This window comes from Peromyscus maniculatus, chromosome 13 (genome assembly GCF_049852395.1).
Source record: "Peromyscus maniculatus bairdii isolate BWxNUB_F1_BW_parent chromosome 13, HU_Pman_BW_mat_3.1, whole genome shotgun sequence".
Taxonomy (NCBI): domain Eukaryota; kingdom Metazoa; phylum Chordata; class Mammalia; order Rodentia; family Cricetidae; genus Peromyscus; species Peromyscus maniculatus.
In genome coordinates this window covers 2305214-2325107 of record NC_134864.1, presented here as the reverse complement: position 1 = coordinate 2325107, position 19894 = coordinate 2305214, and the positions used below count along the sequence as shown (strand labels likewise).

Genomic DNA, 19894 nt, shown 5'->3' with positions numbered 1-19894 from the left:
GGTGGTGCACACCTTTAATCCCAGCACTCGGGAGGCAGAGGCAGGCAGATCTCTGTGAGTTCGAGACCAGCCTGGCCTACAAAGTGAGTTCAGGAAAGGCACAAAACTACACAGAGAAACCCTGTCTCAAAAAACCAAAATAATTAATTAATAATCTGGCAGCAGTGCATGTTTAATCTTCTAACCAGAAAATAGGATGAATTTTTTAAAGTTTTGACTTTATGAAAAAAACATTTTTAAGACCCACTGGAATATATAGATTTAATACTACAATATTTACTCTTATGCAACAAGACTATGAACTCTTAGATTAGATATCTGTTTTTCCTCTAAAGATAATACCTTTGTGGTTCACAGAATACCTCTATTCACTCACAATTTCATAAATTCTCTCTGTCTCTATATTTCTCTGTCCCCACCTCCGCCCCCAAGTTCACTTAATGCTGCTAGCATGTGCTTGTGTGTGAGGCTGTCTACTGGAGCACTGATAGATCTCAGAGACTACATTCTCAAAGAAAACTGACTCTTTCTCCCACAACCTTCTAAATATAGATCACTTCAAAGACCTTGTTCTGTGTGTTTGTTTTATTTAGAAAAGTTGATACACCAAAATTACTACCCCAGGATCACAATGTATTTTTGGCATAATAGGTGGGAACAAAAAAATATCAGATATAATCTTTGGCATCCATATCTATGAAGTATGGGAGAAGACTGGAAGACACATATTTGTGGACTGTCAATGTGAAGACCTTAGAAGTCCCAGAATGAATTACTTGAGAGAGAATACCTGTGAGGCAAGGTGAGGCAGGAGGCAAAAGTGTGGCAAACTGGGGAAATGAGGTGGTACCATCCGTGGAACCAAGAGTGTGAGAAAACTCATGAAAGACAGAGGTTGATTCAAGAGAGGGAATGAAGAACTAAGACTTGGAATCAACAATGGGCATGTTATTGGAGATCAGGGAGAATAGTTGGGGATTTTCAGAACAGAAGTTACCCCTAGGCAATTAAGAAGGTATTGGGTGTTGGAGAAAGAGAGCAGTGATTCTCAAAAATCTGCTCAGAACTCGTCTTTTTAAACATATGGGCTACTGTGTCCTACAAAGAAACTGACTGAGAAGGTCTAATGTATGTGAGGAGAGCCATCTATGGAATTCACTTTGCCTGATACTGAATAGTGGGTGATCTGAAGACCTCTTGTTGAGAAATGCTATGCCAGAAGCAGCTGGTGTATCCTAAAACTTCTGGAGGTAGAAAGGTATATAAAGGGTAGGAGTGGAAATCTAGCTATCTATCAGGGAGTGGTTCTGAGTTAACCCAAGTTATTACCAGGAAGACAGAGACATGTGCAATACCTGTACCCTTAAAACACTTTTCAAGAGAAAAGAACTTAGGAGTTGCGTTGGTTTTCTGTGAGTGACAGTGAGTGGCAGAGACTAATGAAATGTGCAGCAAGTGGTTGTCTTTCTGAATTTATTCTTTATATAACAGGCATCCTTTGTTGCATATTGCATACTTATGTGACTATCATCAATACAGCATGAGTCTAGTTACTTTTTTTTAGAGTTTCCTTGGATTTATGGGATTAAATATCAAAATTCATATATTTAAGATTATGGAGTTGTTCACTGAAAGCAGCCAGTCCATATTTACCGATATATATATATATATATATATATATATATATATATATATATATTACAAGCTTTGATGAAAAATGTGAAAGCAATGAAAAATCATAGTGATACATTTTCCTAAAATACTGATGTAGATAAATATTACAATGTATATATCTTATTTAATTATAAATTTTACACATTTAGCTACATGGACAGAAAAAAGCATATTAATGTTTGAACTAGTTTGTCAAACATTATTTTTAAGAGTTTTTCCATCAATAAGTGTAAAAGACTGAAATCTCAGTGTATATTTTGGCATCTTCTAACAAGCTTTTGATCTCTTAAAGGAAAAAGAGATGTCACTTGTTTTTTTCTCCATTTCTATAACAGGTAAATATCTTCCCACACTTGGCATCTTTCTAGGCATACCTACATGAAGAGTTTATGGAGAATCATGAGAGGACAGTTAATGAAGAAAAAGCCATTGTCATCTCCTAAGTATTTCAATGCATAAATGTATACTAGATTTTACCAGTGAGCCAAAGTGTGTTTCTAAAATATTATTAAAAGCTCCCAAGGAATTTGGATTTCTTAGGTTCACTTCTCATTCTCTTTCCCTCTCTTTTCTTCTTTTAATCCCATTTTCATGCATCTGCATTTTAACTGTCACATCTTTGTGGTTTGTCTTCTAACGACTCTTTCTTCCATTGAGGGATGTTTTGCTCTGTTTTTTTTTCAGACATGGGTCCTTTTCTGAGAAAACCTAAAGGAGAAATCAGATATCTTAAACACTGTTACCAGAACAGATTGTAATGCTCTGGAAGATTCTTTTGCCATCATTATATGCAGGTTTTACCATCTGACTTGCTGTTTTATAGGCCCTGTAAAACCAAGCTGTAAATCTGACAGTTTGTCAGTCTGCAAGCCATTGATTCATACTTCAATCATTTCTCTTTTGAAGGAGACTTAACAGCTCTACATTTAATTTAGATGATGTGGGGTGCTAAGTATGGCCATGGGATTGGAGAACATGCATGAATTTCTCCCAGTAGTGTGGGAATGATAGTGTGTGTGTGTGTGTGTGTGTGTGTGTGTGTGTGTGTGTGTGTGTGTATTTGTACATATTCTACTTCCATGGATCATTTTCTAGCCCCTAAAAAAGTAAGGTTTATCTTGTTAAAAGCTTGTTTTCTCTCAGAAAACAAGAGCCAGTGACTTTAATAGATTATGAAATATTCTAGCTTCTTACAAAAGTATTTCATATGACAAATGTTTATCAACTCAGGTGAGTTGATTTCATTCCTATTTTGGTTAAATCTAAAGGTTTGATATTAGTAATAAATTTTGGATTTGCATGCTGATGTTGAGAAAGGGTGGTTCCACCTGTGTTGGACTTCATGATATCTAGGCTGTTCACTGAATATTTATGTTAGGACAACATACATCTTCTCTTCCCTCTGGGTAGGCAGTGGTAGCTGTACTCAGGACTGGAGAGGAATGATCTGTGAGAGACTTGTCCATTCTAAATATCGCTAGCATGATGCATGGGCCACAACAGAATCAGCTGCCTTTTAATGAAGCTTAGTTTTGGCAATAAATTGTCTTTTTAAAGTCAAGACCTATGGCTCTTTGCCCGGATTATAGCTTAAAGATGGCAACAATTGCCCTGTTTGTAAAGATAACTGCATTGTAGGCCCTGTAATTCAGTTTAATCTACCTTGTTGAGTAGTTATGTCTATACCACAGAGATAATGGAGCGATCTTTTAAGTTTCAATTCCAGTTTGTGCACTGTGATACTGTGGTAGCTCCTTGCATCCCAGACATTCTTTTTGCACTTGATTATGAGCCTTTTTCCCTGATTAAACTGCTCACATATCTGTTAACAATTATGTGTAAAGCATGTATCAAATTTGATGAACACCTTGGCTTTGAGAATAGTGGACACAAAACTGCTACATCTGTAAAAATACCTCCCTCCCTCCCTCCCTCCTTCCCTCCCTCCCTCTCTCCCTCCCTCCTTCCCTCCCTCCCTCTCTTCCTTAACCTGTAGAACAATTTTATTGGAGTTTAAAAGAAAAATTTCAGGTCCAGCAAGCTGTAAATCTTATCAGCTGCCTGGAGGAGACCAGAAAAGAACAGGAAAAAAAATGCCATGCCATTGAGTTAAACCATCATAGAGTCGAGCCACATGGTCCCAGGCAGCCATGGGACAGGAAAGGAAGCTTTAGAGAAAGAGTGAAGCCCACCATGTTAGAAAACATTCTTAAGAAAGAGGTCCAAAGAAAAGAAAAGATTGGGGTTTTCTGAGTAATTTAGAAAACCTCATATTGATAGATCACCCTTAATGGAAACTATAGCCAAGACTTCCAGTGCAGCTAAATTCTTTAACTGGGCTTGGGGAAACTATTCATAGCCTTATGGAGTTAGTAGACATCTACACATTAGAATTATAATTGTTAAAATGTTGAGATTTTTTACTGAGCTCCATTTCAGTAGAAGATATATAGCATTTTTGTTCTTTGTTGACCTATTATTGTTTATGAACCTCTAAAATCAAGGACATTTTGTTCACAATGCACTGATGAGTTGTGTTATTTGATTTCCAATAGGATGCACACACCCCTATTATGTTTTGAAATGTAGGTTCTATTGACAAGAGGTGAATGAATTTATTATTTTTGTGCATTTATGTATGATTCTCTGGGTATCTAAAATTATAAAGAGTGATATTGAGTCCTTATGAGAGTGTCAAATAAGAAAATGTCAGTATTATGGCAGTGACAGACATTAAATTACTTTTAGAAGGATGATGTGAAAAATGTTTTCTCTCAGTGTAGAGATCTTTCAAAGCTAAGCAGAGACTCCTATTTGGTAGGAGTCAGAGCAGATGCAATAGGCTGTTCTTTATTCTTTCCCCGTATCCTCATCCTACAGTTACCAAGTTGGTTATGATTATAAAATAGGAAATGCCGAAGAGTTTTCTCCTCTTCAATAGACTCTTATTTTCCAGACATTCTGTTTCAATCTTGCAGTTACAATTTCCTCCTGAGGTTTAGTAGCCTCAAATAGAACTTTACATGCCTGTAAGTTTATGCATAGAAAAATGGTAAAGTCAAAACATATGTATCTAGAAAATGCTATAGAATGACCAACTGGACTCCATTTGTCCTGCTTTTTTATCAGTAAATGGGCTGATCTCAGGACCTGGTTTACATGACTATTGTTGATGTAATACATAGAATCCTTAGCAGAGGGTCTGGTGCCTCACAAATGTGCTCAACAAGCTGCAGCTATTACATCACCTTCACAATGCCAGCACATGAAACAGGTGTAATGTAGAGCCACTTAAACTCCTGTTGCATTGGGGATCAGAAGGTAGTAAGAGGCATTGTGGTATGTGGAAATTGTGACTCTCCCAAGGTCAGTTCAGAGATAATCATCCTGGATCCCCATGGCTAAAACTTTAACTCATAGATGTTTCAGCTCTCACCAGTAGTAAGTTCTAAAACTGTAACAAGTCCTTGGCCATAGACATCATATTGATACCTGCAGCTCTCTGCCTCACTAAGTTCAAATCAACCCTAAAGCATATTTCTCTCTTGAAAAGCTTTTAAAAAAAGTTTTCAACTGTGTTTATTATAAATTTATCTGATTAATGATGTGTTTTTAGGAAGATGGGATATGGGAGAAAATGTGTAATTTCTCTGCTTATTCTGGCTTCCTTTTCTAATGGGCCTTAAATATACTTTCACATTAAAGTCCAGAGGAGAATTTGGGTTATAATTATTTAGGGATTAACATTTTAAAAACTCTTTTCAAACTTGGAGGTGGGCCTGAGGAGTCTGAGAAAGGTTAGAAGAGAGCAGGCTATCTGGAGAGATTCCAAGACCCTTGAGAGGCAGGTGGTTCTAAATGCCAGGCACAAGGAAAATGCTTCCGTTTTAGAGCCTGGGTATTGGTCCTTGGCGGAATTAACAGATTTTACTGAACACAGTAATTCCCCTATGGACAACTTCCTTATTTAGCCTCTCCAGATATCTCTCTTAGTTTACCAAGTGAAGACTTTAATCCTACCTAAAGGGGTCATTTGGGCAGGAAAATGGACAGTGCCTAGAAAGTTCCAGTTCTGAGTCTGACCTCTGCCAGATATCCCCTTTTGAATCAAGTTCTTGTGACCACAGGACATATCAGCTCATCAGTGTTTCATGACATGGGGGTTAATGGTGCTAGACTATTGTTTAGATCCAGATGTACTTTTGATCTCAGGGATGCTAGAAGGCTTTATTTATTTATTTATTTATTTATTTATTTATTTATTTATTTATTTATTTAAGCTTTCTATAAAAGGGTGAAAAACACAAGATTTGTCATTCCTAAATACTTATAGCTGACAAAATATCACACTGGAAAAGACCAGGACACCATATTTCAATTGTCAGTCACCTTCCATGGTAAGTTCTTATCTTCCAAAGGAAACAAAGCTTGAGTTAGAGATGAGCTGTAGCTTTTTATAAAGGTAAACTGAGGTACTGTGAAATTATTTCAAGAGTTTACTTGAGCATATATAATAGTTTACAAATGATAAACTCTGAAATCAGAAGTAGTTCCTGAATCCCCCTGGGGATACCAAGGCACTTTTGTGGGAGAGATCCTGAGGTAGGGCAGAGCCACCACAGGGTGGCTATAGTTCTGCCATTGTTAAATGTGGTCTACTGTATCAGAAAGTTCCTCATGATAGATGTGTATGTAGGTTGGTAATATCTGACAGGTTCAGCTTAAGTTCCTTCTTGTCTAATATAGGTATTTATAAAAGTTAATTCTAGTTAAGTTTTGCTTATGCTTTCAATTGAGAGGTTTGAGTTGCTTGAGAAATACAGCTGGTTTTGTCTGTTAGGAGATCTTTGAAGCTGGGGAATGTAATTAGTAAAACATCTTGATTTTGGGCTGCATGCTTCATGGCAGATACAGGTGAGGGGTGGAGACAAATGTCACAAGTCAAGAATCAAAGACAAGCAATGAAGCTACCTAGTCCTGACACTCAGAGCTTTCTTCTGATTGACTATTCTCCCTTGAGTGGCCCTAACATCCTCTATGGATTTCTTTCTTAATGCCAGATATCTGTTCCCGCTCCATTAGCACAGGTCATATGGCAGTCACCATGGTGAGTGACTTCACAGTTGACAAAGGCTTCTAAGATGTAGTAGAGAGAACAGCGACCATTTTTATGATGTGCTCAGTGCAGTGGACAGTGGAACCAGGAGCCACATTACATGGAGGACTAAAGCCTGTTGGGGAGTTTATGGCAGGCTTTGGAGGTGACTTATCTGAAGAAGTCTGGATAGGGAGACTCTGTTACATAGAATACTGAAGGCAAATGTAATGGAACCATTAATGGCTAAGAAGATGAGATGTGACCCACTACATGCACGGAGAGTGAGAAGTCCAGTATGCCTTTCCAGGGGGAGGCCATAGCTAGAGAAGAGATGGGCGCAGGTGGATGGATGCTAAGGAAAACAACTTTTACCTTGCTGCTGAATATATTTCTTCCATAGGAGGGGAGGCACTTCAAATCTTTCTCACTAGTGACCTCACAGAGGACAGAAGTGGGCAGGGTGAGGGGTGTTCAAGGAGGTAAGGAGACTAGATGTGGGACATTAAGTCTAACATTGAGGCTGAAGGAGGAATGAAGACTTCAGAGGGGACCAGTTGCCTCAGTTCCATGTATGAACATACTAGTACAATGTATGCACTTCCCATCCTCTGCTCTTATCTTCCCCTGCCACCTGACACCCAGTTAAAATCAGTGCAAGTCTTCTATAAGCTCACCAAGCCTGTAATAACTTTAAACCAAAGAAAGAATTGTTGAAAGGTAATCATGGCATATACTTAATAAGTTGAGTAGAATCAGATCATATAGAGCAGTGGTTCTCAACCTCCCTAATGCTGTGATCCTTTAATACAACTCCTTATGTTGTGGTGATTCCCAACCATAAGATTATTTTGTTGCTACAGAGCTATAATTTTGCTGCTGTTATGAATTGTGATATAAATATCTGATATGCAGGATATCTGCTCTGTTGACCCCTGTAAAAGTGTCATTTTATCTCTAAAGGGGTCATGACCCACAGGTTGAGAACTACGGAAAGAGAGCTAAAAGGAAACCTATAAGGATATTTGTAGGTCTTGATGAGTCTAACACTAATGGACTGACCAAACCCATACTTGGTGTTGCTAGTGAATGTTCTGCTGGCTTGCATCTAGTATTCTAATGGGGAAGGGTTACAAAGTGACACTCAGAAAGGATTCTTAGGCTTGGCTACTGTGCTAGCTCCCCTAAGTGTAAACTTGTTCTTTTTCAGATATCTGTGTCTGAGAAGCCAGGGGATCAGGTTGTTTAAGTCCACTTCTAATAGCACCATGCTTGGTAAAATGGTGCAGCTTAACAAAGTAGATCTTGGTTCTTCAGACTTCAGTGGGGTTACTAAAGCCACTATTACTTTGTGAATGATTTAGGCTGTTTTCATATACATAAAAACGAGAATGGCTTTAAGTTCTTGGCTGTCTCCTGCACATCCTGCAGATGTAGCTATTCTGACCAGCTTCTTTGGACCCCTCAAACCCCACTGAATGCTTTCTGTGTGTTTCCTGGCCAGTTGTGTGGTAATCCTCAACTCACACCCCCATCTTTGAAATCAGAAACTGTTGTTTGTTTGTTTCTGTAATTCCACCACCTGAAACAGTCTAAGGCTGGGCATTTGACAGTAGATACATAGAGTCTTGGGTTCTACCATATGCCAGCTCCTATAGTTCTGTTTAGTTGATTGGTTTATTTTTCAATTATTTGTGTGGCTTACAGCTCTGGTTAGGTGATTGTTTTCACTCAACTGCAATGGTATTAGAGGCAGTAAGATTGTGAGTCATGGGGATTGACTTGGGTTACAAGTGTAAATAAAATACACAATTTCTTTACAAACGATATATCTCAGCTGTGGTGAAAGTAATCTGTTCATGTGACAATAAATTATAGATGTAAAAGGGGCCACAGCCATCATGTGTCTGTGTGCCACTGTGCATGTATGAAGGAGGCCTGGCATGACAGGCTCAGGTTTAGATGAAGAGGAAGATAGCAGGTAGAACTGGAAGATAGGGGATGAAGAAAGCATCCTGCATTTGACTTGCATTCTCCTGACTCAGTCTCTGATTATTCAGCCACAAGCTTCTTTTCATTCATATATGTATGCACATATATGTCTGTGTGTGTTTGTATATTTATGCTACTTGGATATGGGTATAAAACAAAGATTTAAGGAGATGTGATCCACTAGAATTAGTATTCTGCCTAATAGATACTTTCCACATGCTATACACCCAGCAGGTTCTACTTTTTATCATGTTTTCATGCAGAATCTAACTGATCACAACAAGAAGCTTAGACACCAGCTTTGCTCAGTGAGAATGGTGTTTCCTTCCCCATCTAAGAACTGGGCTAGTCACATGACTTGTTAATCATAGAAAGGCAACTCTAGAATCCTGGATTCTTGATGCTGATCCAAAGAAGTGTCCTGGTCAGGTATACAAATGAGTAGCTAAGTTAAAAGCAAAGTCTGACAACCCTAGTAGTTGCCCCTCAGCCAAGGTCCCTCTTGCTAAGCTCCCAGAGACTGTTCATGCTCATCTTGCAAGTTGTTATACTGAAAATCAAACTATCAATATGGGGCCGATGACTGGTACCTAGTTATCACTCTCTTGGGCCTTCATGCCTCACAAGGCTACTCTAGGCTCATTAAATTTCACAGTTTTCATAGCCACCATCTGTTCATTACAAGGAATTACCATACCATTCCAGGACTCTAACACATTTTCCACTAAGCACTTTATAAATTCTACGTTATACAGGCTCTCCGCAGAATTAGCGTACAGGAAAGTCAATTTTGTTATTCTTTAATTGTGTTTTTACTCCAAAGCCTTCATTTAGAAGATTCCAGTATGGTCCTGTTCAACAGCCTTCCAATATTCCTGTTCACAAAAAAAGAGAGCAGCCATACTCTAAATCATTTTAAGTCATTCATGGTAGCTGGCAGTTAGGATGTGACTCCTCACATATAATAAACTTCCCATCCTGGAAACCTTCACAACATAACAATTTCGTCAAAAATTGGAGAATTTAAATGTAAAGACTTAATCTTGAGAATTGCTCACATTCTAGTGAAGTGGAAAGTTCAACTCTTCTTTTAAAGAAAGTTCCTTGAAAGCTATAGTTTACATGTAGCTCAGGCTAGTTGAATTCAGCTTCTCCATAATTCAACTCATTATTATTCTCACATTTTTTTTTCTGCTATGAGTTACTATCCACTCCCTATGTCAAGTGTCAAGCTTCCTAGAGGACATCTGACCTAGTCTTGTCATCCCCCCCCCCCCGCCACGTGATCATATATATCTGGTTGGTGAGGGATCAGGGTGGCTTTGTGTCTTATTGATTGTGAACAAGGCATCCTTTCACTCTTGTGGCAGCCTCGTCCCCCTCCTGCCTCAATGCCCCAGTCCATTTGCTTGCTACAAACAGAAAGATCCTTCTGCAGTTATACAGCATGCTCTCTGCTGACCTGAAGCTCTGCAGTGGTTTTCAAAGTGAGTTTTAGATCAGTCACACAGTTCTACACATCACCGACACACTCATTTCTTCTCCAGCCTCAGCATTTCTTCCTAAACCTTGGTTCTTCAGGACTCAATCTTGAATCCTCTCCCAGGAGATGTTAACCTAATCCTGAACCTGGCTTTGGAATCCTGCTCTGAGCCCATGGTACCCATGACTCCCCCAACATTGGACCTGACACATGGGTTGTATATGATACTTGTGTCACTGTCTTGTTCGCTCCATATGAGCTACATAAAACCTGTTCCTTGTTATATTCCTATGCCTTGAATAATGCTAGCTCATTATTCTCAGTAAATATGTGTCCACTGAAGAAAAAGTTACTTTGGAAGAACATAATGAAGAGACAGGAGAAGTCTTTAATAGACTTTACAGTTGGTTTCCCAAATGATACTTCCTGGAACCCCATATGAAGTGGAGACATGGTCCCTGGGCTAACTTCTTAGCTGGCACTGGTTGATGGAGTCCTCAGTTCCTAAGTGCTTTATCGTGGATGGGGAAAAAGGAAACTCGAGTGTAAGCCTATGCAGTGTCCTTTGGACTTTGGAGCTAGTCAAATTGAGTTGACTCTCTGAGACTCAGAATCTGCCATCGATCAACAGAGTGATAATGACCTTGAAATGTATACAGGAAGTTGTATGTGAAACCACCTACCATAGTGCATAGAACATAGTAGGTGTTTGATTTTCTGGATGACAATGCATGAGAGTTGTAAAAACTGGCATTTAATCTTGCTCAAGGCTTTTCAATTATCTTTTTCAAGAATTCAAGTCATTGTAGGGGATATGATTGAACAATCCATCTTAGTGTCTTCATTCTGTTCTGAAAACTAACCACAACCAGAATGACTTGGCATCCCTCCCTCTGTTTTTTCATCATCAGCATCCCTCAGCATTCCTTCTCCCCTTCCCCCGCCCCTTCCTTCCCTGTTTCATCCTCTCTCTCCCTCCCTCTTTCCCCACCCACACCCACATGTGTTCACTTACTTCTATCAGTTCTACTGTTTCTTATCCACTTCCTAATTTCTCATCTGTTCCTCCTTTTGTATCTTTAAAGATATTTAATTTAACATTAATACAAAGATATATAATATGGTTGGGTTCAATCAACTCACCACCACCCCAGTACCTCTCCTGTCCCCCTGCCTTTTCTTTGCCACTTCTTTTGTATCTTATCCTACTGAAAATGGTCAAGGAAATGGGTAAGTCTGTCTCCAAGGTAGTTTTTATTTTTATGATTAGTTGCTGCTATTCTTGTTGTTTGTCTGGTTTTTGTGTTGTTTTGCATTAAAGGATCTTGAAATAGTTTTGAATTATATTTATAAAATTTATATTGAGACTGCAGAGAAAAGGACATCAGTGTTTTTACCCTAACACGTAATTTCACAGCTGTCTTCCATTTGAAGTGCAAGCAAGTTTCCCCCTTGGCTGTGTTACTTTTCATGGATTTCTAAGGCTTTCAGACTGTAAGCTGTGGTTATGGAGGGTTTGGAGGTTTTTTTTTCCCCTTTGTAGACATACTTTCTGGTCAACAAATGGATCTTATGAACACAATATAATAATCAGTGGCAGGAAAACTCCATTTCCTTCTTCAAGCAGCCCACTTTTTATTCTTCAGCTTTTATCTCCCCATGTGAGTGGCCTACTGAATGCAGTTAAGACTTCTCCACTGACCTGGCATCCTTATCAGGTGTCCCTACAGGTTCCAGGACAGAAAAATCCAGTGTAGCTAGAGTTTTCCTGCTTTGCCCACAGTCAGGACAAATCTTTGTCACCTGCCAGTCCCACAGCCGCTCAGACCCAACCAAGTAAACACAGAGACTTATATTGCTTACAAACTGTATGGCCGTGGCAGGCTTCTTGCTAACTGTGCTTATAGCTTAAATTAATCCATTTCCATAAATCTGTACCTTGCCACGTGGTTGGTGGCTTACCGGCATCTTCACATGCTGCTGGTCATGGCGGCGGCTGCAGTGTCTCTCTGCCCCAGCCTTCCGCTTCCCAGAATTCTCCTCTCTCCTTGTCCCACCTACTTCCTGCCTGGCCACTGGCCAATCAGTGTTTTATTTATTGACCAATCAGAGCAATTTGACATACAGACCGTCCCACAGCAATCCAGAGCACTAAAATTGGGTGAGCCACCAGGAGAGTCACCTGAGAGGTGTCTGTCATATGGGCATCTTTGAAATACAGCCAGCTTGATCTTCTGCATGTCTGTTTAGTGCGAGAGCATCATCTTCTCTACATTGGCACTTACCTGACTTGTATCCAGTAATGAGACCATAGGTTGCTAATGCTGAGGAACATAGCTGTTGCAAGGCTCCCCAAACAGCAGAAGGGACACCATCAAAGAACTGCTGTCATGACCTCATGTCTCCTTTTGAGAATATGGCATTTTCTATTAAAGAAACAGAACTTATGAAAACTGTTCAGTTTAGATTTTGATTTTAGATTATGCTTTTTTTTTTAATTTTCCAAGCTGATTTCCAACAATATTCCATTATATATGCACCCTGAGGTGATGCCATACAAAGTACTACTGGAAAACAGTTCTCTAGTATTGTGGGTCTTCATAGACAGCTTTTTGCAAGCCATGGGAATTGTGAGTATTATGGTCACTCTCCTACTAAGGGACCTACAACCATCCACCTCAGCACAGTTGGCCATGCTAATTGTACCTTAATTCAGAGGAAGATAGAACTTTGCATTGCTAATTGCCCTTGAATTCTTTTGTAAACACATAGTTCAGCAAGAAATCTTTGTCCCATTTCTGTGGCTTATTGCATACCGATCTTAACTTTCCTCTTCTCCTCTTTGGCTTTCTGTGAGTGGGAGTGGAAAATTCAGTGCATTCTCTGTACTGCCACAATTTAGAGCATTTTTCTTATGTGTGTGATCTCAAATACCTTTTCAACATCTCTCTGGAAAATTGAAACAAAAACTTGGAGGTGGGGAAAGCAAAGGGAGAGAATTCTACCAGTGGGTAGAATCTACAATATCATTTGAGCTAGATTTCAATTTTCTACTGTTATTTCTAATATAATCTTTAGGTGTTTTACTTGCAAGATTGACTTTTTCCTAGATAATTGTAGCCACCACAGAACAGGGCATTCCCTCTGTGTGATTGAATGGTGTTTTCATTGTGCACCTGTAATTCAATGAAGCAAAAAGACAAAGGCTTGTTTATAGGGGAAGATGCACTGGACAGAGCCAAAGATGAAAAATGAATGCTTTTATTAACTTTTGCATTGTGCTGGGTTGAAGATTTTGTCTGTTTCTGGTGTTGCTACAGCATCATTCAGCTTATCTCAAGGTCAGCAAAAATATAAAAATTTCTGTGTTTTGATAAAGTGGTGTCTATTGCTTTATACTTGGAAAAAACTTAGATAAATGCTGTTAGAAAAAAGTTGATAATTCCATCTTGAAATAAATAACTTTGCTTCCTCAAGGCAGACAAAGAGCAGATAATTCTGCATCTCTTTTCTTTACCTTTGGGAATGAAATATCAGGAAAACAGATCTCTAATATTAAAGTATATCAGAGTATAGACCATTAGAGATATTGAGGTAAAATTATTTTAATCACACTGGCAGGACACTTTGTCAAACCGGAAATTGATTTTAGCAAGAAATGTGTGAACACCTCGATTACCAGATTGCTTGCTAGCTGTATTGGGAAGAGGCAAAAGAGAGGCACATCAGGCAGAAAGATTAATTTGGTTCTTGGCTATAATCAGAGAAATTGCTTTTCATTTTTTTAAGAGGAGACTCATTTATGCTATATTATATTGAGGCTTTATTGATGTGTTTGCTAGATTTTGCATTTCCTAAAGATAGACCACTTAGTCATATAGATTGTTCTTCTTTGAAGAGAAATATGTTCAGATGATAGGTAGGTAGTATGTCCAGTAAGAGGTAGTATATATCTGTCATCTATGGCCATGATACTGCTGTATAACAAATCACTCCAATCTTGCTATGTATTGCTATTATGTATATAAATGATAAGGTATTTGGAGATTATCTGGGGTGCATGGGTCAGTTAGTCATTCCAGAGTTAGGCCTTCAAGGCTGTCTCACAGCACTCTCATTGTTTAACTAGTTTGGCTTACGATACTTTGAATAAGATTACTGATATTAGCCACAGAAGAAAAGTGTCTGTGAAAAGACAAAGTAGGTCACTCAACATGATTGTATACAGCTATCACTGCCTTTGATGAATTAATTTTTAGCTGAAATTCTAGGTTTTCTGGGTTTGCAGTCTAGCTGTACCCAACCAGTAGTTTCCACTTAGAAAAGTGGCCCAGTCTCAGAGCCTTGCTTCTGACATGAACAACAGACACATGACTAGATTAGGTCCTAGTTGAATGCCAAACATGGAAATGTTGGCTAACTTTTAAAACAATGAGGCTGTGTGGCTGTGAAAGTTCAAAATCCAAGTCTGTGGCTATATTCTCAGCCTGTTTAGAACAGAATCAGGTGATATATTTATAATTTTTCTCAGTTAAGGGCAGGATCATCATCAATTTATCAAATGGTATATTTTGTATATCAACCTATATACATATAAATAATTCAAAGAATGCCTTTATCAAATTTTCTTGTTTGAAGGAGTGCAGGGCTTGAACCAAGAACCTTGTTTGTCTAAGCATATGCTCTACTACTGAGCTCAGCCCCCCAGTCTGTAGTTTTCTTTCATTTTGGCATTCATTTATAGTTGTGGTCATAGCACTAGTCAAGATAAATTATATATATATATATATATATATATATATATATATATATATATATATCATATAATATAGAGCTACAAGCAGCATTCTTATTTGGAAAGTAAGGTGTGAACTTCTGTTGGACAGGGGGTGTTCCTGCGGCTGGTCATCCCTCCTGTAGAGATAACCTGGAAGGCTGATAAGACAACACAAGCTTCCAGGAGCTCTTGGCTCTGGTTTGTAACTATAGTAAAGGAGATGGGATGTTTTTCTCATGAAGGCAGAGTACTGTCTCCAATATGCAAACAACAGTTTGCTGTGGTTTCAGTGCCCGCCAAGTGTTTGCTTTCAGATGGGCAAAGGCTTGTTTTGCTTTCTGTGACCACCTGGTATATTTATGTTTTTGGAATTCACAGATTTTGAGACTGTCATTTTGTAGAATTCAAAGTCAACTACTTCTCCTAATAGATGTAAAATCTCAGGCAAGAAATGAAGCTATCTGAGAAAGATCCAGTCAGGAAACAAGGGAACTTAATATAATTTCAGTCTTACTTGTATGCATATTATATATTTATATATGTGTTTTTCCTGCATTGCAGATGTTTTAATTGACAGAAATCTGCCTTCCATCCATATGTGGTTCTATACCTTTAGGTTTACAAATACTCTGCTAGATTCGTGTGGCACAGGCTTCTGCTGCTAGAAGCCATTGATAACTAAAGCACCACTTTAAATAATTTATTGTTTTACAACAGTTATATTTGGAACATTGGACAGCATAAAAACAAAGCTATGTTTTGGCACTACAACCATCTATTGAACACTATTGTTACTTATAAAGAAAACTCTCAAATGGCTCCACACTAAAGTTTGGGTTGCTTTCGTTATTCTGAGCCCACTATCAACATTTGCAGGGAGCCAACTGCTGCAATTTTAATTGAACACCATTTCCTTTTACATTAACTCAAGGCCAGGGAGCCTCTAGGTAATTCTCAGGCCAGGTTTATCTCCCTCCCGAAAATGAGCTCTACTTCCAGGTAAAATTAGACGATAAATTACCAAGTAAATTTAATTCATGGATGAAGGCTTCAGGGGAGAAAATGGACCAACATGAAAATCTGCTTTAAAAGCAACATGGGCTTTATCCATCTCCATTTGTTTTTTTCTCCCCAAGCTAAGGTCCGTCTGACAGCAATTAGATGGGAAGGTGCCTGGTAGCAGAATAGCTGGTCAATCAGCTCCTGGGAGAAGCAGGATCTGTTACAAGATCTTACTGCTAGCAAAAAGGGACTCTTCAAAATAGAATACTTAATTGAAGAGTTTTCTTCTATATCCATTTCTATAAAGATCTGAAATTTTTTGATTAATATATATTATTAATTTGTTAATATATTATATTAATTCATTCATTCATATATCTATGTGCATTTTTCTAGGACCCACAAGAAGCTGATTTTGAACACCCCTCTGAGAAGTTGTAATTCTTAGTCCACATATATGTACAATCACTAAATTCATGAACTGTGTTTACTCCTTTTGTTGAGGAATTAATTGGGCATTATGATGTTGTTTAAACACATCAGCAACATTTGGAGGAAGGATGAGGAGGGTGGGCACTTCCCAATGTCCTTGGATAGGATGACAAAGAGAAGTAAAAACTTGTGGGACTCTGAGCCCTTGGTGCCCTGTCTCTCAGCTGAACTTGAGTAATAAAGTATGTTCTAGCCAACTAGGCAACTAGGACTTTTCTGAAGGAAGATCCCTGGTCAAGACATGGTTTTAGATGGTGAGTAAATCAACTGAGGTCATGTTGCAAAAGGATTGCAAAAACATTGTTAAATGCAATACATGGTAGAAAGGAAGAGAATTGAGGACTCCTGAAAAATCTACATTGGTCTATAAGTCTGGCCTACACCAATTTATGACAGAGGAAAGATGAGGAAAATGTGGTGTATATATGCATATCCATATCCATGTATATACATATCCATCATACACACACACACAAACACACACACATGCACACGAGCACACACACACACACACACACACACACACACACACACAGGTGTGCGTGCATACTCACATGCATACAGTAGAACTTTTCTGTCCATAAAGAACTGACTAATGTTTGCAGGAAAATAGATGCAACTGGAGAATTCTGTTAAGTAAAATAATCCAGTCTAGGAAAGACCAGCATCTCATTTTCCTACCATTTGTAGTTGCTAAATTTTACACAGACAGGTAAAATTGTGTATGTATATATTGACATGAACTCTTTTATAAATGATTTCACTAAATCTGTATGTAGTCTCAGTGTTGGTGAGGAAGAGATGAGAGGGTCCCTGGGGTCTGCTAGCCAGCCAGCCAGCCTAGCCTAATCAGTAACTACAGATAAAGCAAGAGAAGCTTCTCAAAGAAGAGCAATTGAGGAAGATACTTAACATCAACCACTAGGATCTACACATAGACCCTCACATGTACATGTGTACATACATACATGCATACATGCACACATACATATATTCTATGATTCAGATAATAACAAGCAGTCAGAAACTTCAGTGCCCCAATGGTACTGTTATCAGCTCTCTTTATTCCGCATGTTTTTCAGTTTTAATGAGCTAAATTTGTTCTGTTAACTTTTTGTTACTTTTGTCTTCATCAAAATTTAGGGAGATCTTACTTCCTAATGCAGTAGGAAGAAGAAAAGCAAAGAGTTTCACACCTAAATAGTCACTGAGAGTAAAGTCCATAGAGTCTTGAGATGGGACATTCTATTCTAAGATTCCTAATGGCCACATTTTTTTTTTGTCTCTGTGGTGACCTGTGTATAGGTATACTGTGTAGCTATGCCAGCATACATGAACACATTTACACACTATGTTCAGGTGCAGTGTTTATGTAGAGGGACCATAGCTTCATAGGAGCTTTCCGAATGAATACACCACTATTTGGCAGCTACAAAAAGGCAATGTTGATAAGGATCCATAATGCAGTTCAACAGAACCCAAGAACATCTCTGAATACGTACAGTCTATCTGAACTCCTAATAAGGATCTTGCAGCGACAGCAATCTTGAACCTTCTGCGTGCATCATAGGACCAGGATAGCATCAGATCCCTGCTGGAGAAGCCTATCTATCCATTTTGACAACCAGAGAATTCTCCAGGGCTTTCTTCTGTCATAGCCCTTGTTCAGCATTGTGATGTGGAAGGGAGATGTGTGTTCTAATGGGGAATTCACCGACAGGGATGATGCACTGTTGTTTGTCTGCCTGGAGTCTTACAGCCTCTTCTGATAATGCTTCAGGGACCACACTTCTGTGAAGAGACACAATAGCAGATAACCTGAAAACTGGGATCTCTTACATCAGAGGAAGATTTATAGACAAATGGCTTTACTGTTTGGGCATGTTTCCATAGTTTCTTTCTGCAATCAATATGTATAGGGCTTTGACTCCATGGAGTTCATTATACATATGAGATGCATGCAGATATAAATGTTAATCTAAATACAGTATATGTGTGTTTATCTATATATCTATATCTAGATAGATGATAGATAGATAGATAGATAGATAGATAGATAGATAGATAGATAGATAGATAGACAGACAGATGACAGATGACCCCCAAGGTGATAATGAAGTAAAGTAGTTCTTAGGATACTTGGTGCTTCCAGGAAAACATGGTTTAACACCATGCCCCTGTGGTGGTGCAGCAAATGTTCTCAGAGTTATATGTGTTCTGTGTATATGGCTTTGTGTGATTTTCCCCTCTGAATTAAAAATAGTATAAAGATGGTAAAAGGCTTTTGTGATCTGAATGTAGTGAAACCAGGCCCAAGACTTCCAATCGGTTAAACTTATAAAAGAAATTACAATATGTCTCCCACACAATAGTAAATTCCTGGCTACCTGGTCCCCTAACACTCAGCTACTAGGTTGTCAGAATCCATTTGGGAGAATGATTCTTTTATGGCGTGTTTCTGCTCTTTCGCTAGTTTTGCCTTGCAATTCAAATAAATTCAGGCTTCTGACCAGGACTGCCATTATCATCGGTTTTATTCATCATCATTCTGGACATTCTGGGCAATCAAGAGAGATGTAAAACAAAATGAAATACAAACGTTGGAAAGAACATATAAACAGTCTTCATGGAAACAAGAGTCAGAGAAATTAAATGGGTCATTTGTGAAGGAAGCCATATGGATCACCAAAAAGCACACAAAAGTACACCATCTTATAGGCAACTAAAACACTAATAGGACAACACTTTTTATTTGTCAATTTAGTGAAGGTGGTAACAATGACAGCTACCCTTGTTGAAAAGTATCTGATATCTGGAAAGACTGTCATATGTAATTATGGGATATGGCATGGATTAGATGTCCCAGAAGGGCAATTAAATATACATATCAAAATCTTAAACATTTTCATGTTGGTTGCTACAGCAAAACTGCTTCTAGGAATTTGCCATAGGCGTCTCTCTTTGCATTGCTAAACACTTTGAAAATCTAATGAAACCACTGAATCCTCTCTTGGAAAGATATAAGCATGTGATGCAACCAAATCTGCATTTAATCTCTTACACTGTATAGGGATTGACAAACTCCAGCAAAATGGTAATTACTCATAGCACGTGAATTACTGTGACAATTGGAAGAGATCCATAAAGCTCAAATCTGTGTAACTCCATATTTAATAGATTCCATAAGTAAAATTCTGTCCAAATGTATTGTATTCCTTTTTTTAAAAATTTATTTACTTTAAAAATGTTGAGACAGGTAGCTTAAGTAGTCCAGGATAGCGGGGAACTCTTTATGTAGTTTATGATCTTAAACTCCTGGTCTTGCTACCTCTGCCTCCTAATTGTAAGCAAGGTATATGTAACCACACACTAACATACC

At 38.5% G+C, this 19894-nt stretch overlaps 1 protein-coding gene and 1 long non-coding RNA gene across 7 annotated transcripts in view; one reads left to right on the top strand and one right to left on the bottom strand.

The window, feature by feature from the left end:
- Positions 1–19894, top strand: part of Pid1 (phosphotyrosine interaction domain containing 1) — a 261901-nt gene that overhangs the window by 225396 nt on the left and 16611 nt on the right. The window lies entirely within an intron of this gene.
- LOC121821965 (uncharacterized) lies at positions 2121–18173 on the bottom strand. Its single transcript, XR_006062850.2, has 3 exons — positions 18018–18173; positions 12530–12670; positions 2121–2382 (listed from the first exon to the last, which is right to left on the bottom strand). It is a non-coding gene; the product is annotated as an uncharacterized LOC121821965 (long non-coding RNA).